Genomic DNA, 2,780 nt, shown 5'->3' with positions numbered 1-2,780 from the left:
AGGGAATTATTTTTGTAGATTTAATTGGTATCTTGTTTATCTTTTTCCTTGAATTAAAGTCCAATTAAATCTTACCATATCTTGCCAAATCTCTCCAAATCCTATGTTAATTAGGATTTGATTCTTTCTTTCCCTAAAACCTCATAATTTTCGCCCATATGCCTTTCAATTACTTGTGAGATTAATTTATTTGTTATCTATTTTGTGGGAGTCTTTTCCTACAAAAAATTACCAAATTTAAATCTCATTCCTATTTGATTTGAGGATTTAAGTATTTTTCCTTAATTTTTCCCATTATACACGCCTATTTTCCTTTTAATGGTGGGATTTATTCATTGACCTCTATTTTATTCTTCCACAATTTTAATTGCTTTATTATGGGATTTATCCTAGACTATAAATTAAAAGAACCCTAACCCTAGCCCTCATATTTTCGCCTCCCTCTCCTTCTCCACCAATCCTTCACCAATTCTTTGTTCTTGCATCATTGTGGAGTTGGAAATTCAAGATTCATCGAAGAATCGCATCATTCGTCATTCCTACCGATTGTTTTTCAAGAGAAATGTATACTTTGATTGATCTTTCTCCTTCTTACCATTGAATACATGTTTCTTGATCCCCTCATGCATTTAGTGAGTGTAGAAATCGTAGATCTAAAAATTAATCGGTTGGGAAGGATGTTTGCATGAGAAAGTATGTGTATGTACGTGTATGTATGTGTATGTGAGTTTGTGGATGATTCATTGGTGAATGCTATGTGTAAATAGAAGAACATGGTTGTGATGTCGTTTTTGAAGCGGGAATATGTCTTGAAAGCATGAATATGTATGTGTGGATGAATGATAGACAAACCCTAGTTTATAAATGTTGAGCATGAAAACTGTGGTGTTCGGACAGTAGGTTCCGACTAGTATTTGGCCGACCAAACGATCTTATTTTGGGACGAATTTTTAACTGAGTGAAATTTTAAGTGTCTTCTATGTTGTGTCAAAATTTCAGGCTCGTTTGACGAAATATGAAGTTTTAACGAATTTTTCAATTGAACTGCGCAGTCCTGTCAGAATTTGTATTCTCGTCTAGTGAGTTTTGTTTTTGTTTTTGACCGACCTGAAGATGTGATTTTGGTGTGGATTTAACTGGGTGAACCTTGATGTGTCTACTGTGTGGTGACCAAATTTTATCTTCAAATGATATCGGATGGATTTTTAATGATTTTTACAAAACGACTACGCTGTTCTGCCAGATTCTTGTCTTGATTGAAATAGTCTTGTTGGCAAGTTTTGAATGAAATACATGATACATGTGTGAGTAAGAACTTATCCTATGATGTGATTATGCGTTGCACGCTGATGTATGCCAAAGGGTTCGTATCGTTTATGATGGTGAATGTTGGGATGGGCAATATGAAAAAACGATGAAAGGAACGATAGGGCATGCGTGTGATATTCTTTTCTAAAATGTTAAAACTCAAGTTCACTATGGTATGGATGACATAACTTTTATCAAATATTTTGGCGTGTGTCCACTGAGTATGTTAAGTACTCAGCCTTGCATATGTTTTCTTTATGTGCAGGTTGAGCGGTGATGTTGCGGCGGATGTTGAGTCGAGCCTTAAGAAATTCCGGATGCGTCGTGTCTTCATACATAGGCGTCTCCCTATGACTCTCAAGACACCTTTATTCCGCTGCCTTGTTTCGAATCGGTCTTGATAAAGTCTTTCGTTTTGCTCTACACTACTTTATGACATTAATTACCTTGAGATATTAACCCGCTGCTTAATTGTTTAATCGATTAAAACTTTTCTTTTGAAGATTTGTTTAAGATATTGTCTTTCATTGTTTTCCCCTTCTTATTCCCCGCTCCTTAGTCCCTTCCCTAGTCACGATTTCCCCTTCTTTACTATACTTAGTAAGGGTGGTCGTGACATAGGCCTATCTAGGTTGTGAAATTGTTATTTTTCTTTGTGAAATTGGCCCAGGCACACAACCGGTCTACTAAAACAAAGACTTAGACTTTGTTACGTTCGCTTATACATTTAAATATTCAATAAACATCCATTAAATGTAAAACATAACAACATTATGACAAAAATAATCTGTTGCATTTACTGGGAAAATAATAATTAGAGTTTTACAGTATTCAATCACTCGAAAGGTGATTTCTAGTATACAAACCCTAACATATACTCCATCCATCCTTAATAATTTGTCACGATTTGACACGGCACCGGTTTTAAAAAATTAAATAGAAAGTGAGTTGAAAATGTTAGCGGCATGTGAGTCATACTTTTATATATTAGTTTTATAATAAAATGTGAACGAGAATGAGTTTATGGAATGTGTCCCATTACCAACAAATATAAAACTGAAAGGTGACAAATTTTTAAGGACATGCGAAAATAGAAACATGTGACAAATTTCGAGGGAAGGGTGGGGTAATTCCTTTTATATTTAATGAAGCTACGTTAAAAGCACAATTCATATTAAAAACAACAAAATGTCACATTATCCCACATCTAACACGAGAGAGAAAATTGCTTTTGAATCATAGTATAAAAACAAGAGGTGGGTAGATGTTGAAGCTCATACCTTTCTCGGCCATTTGGCTAAGATCAAGTGCAGTATCTGTTCTTATCAGTTTAATATCTGATATGTGGGCCAATGGCTCACACGATATTAAATTTATTTTTCGAAGGTGAAGTTCCATCGAAGTAGCTTGCTACTAGGGTCTTCTAGCGTCTCCCATGCGTTGCACTATTGCAGGGGCCTGACGCACCCCGC

General features: G+C 35.4%; 1 non-coding gene across 1 annotated transcript; it reads left to right on the top strand.

The window, feature by feature from the left end:
- The first annotated feature begins 2,584 nt into the window (after positions 1-2,584).
- On the top strand, positions 2,585-2,780 carry LOC121756717. The gene has a single exon (XR_006041090.1). It is a non-coding gene; the product is annotated as a U2 spliceosomal RNA (small nuclear RNA).

Source organism: Salvia splendens, chromosome 11 (assembly GCF_004379255.2).
Source record: "Salvia splendens isolate huo1 chromosome 11, SspV2, whole genome shotgun sequence".
NCBI lineage: Eukaryota > Viridiplantae > Streptophyta > Magnoliopsida > Lamiales > Lamiaceae > Salvia > Salvia splendens.
This window is presented reverse-complemented; position numbering and strand designations above follow the sequence as displayed.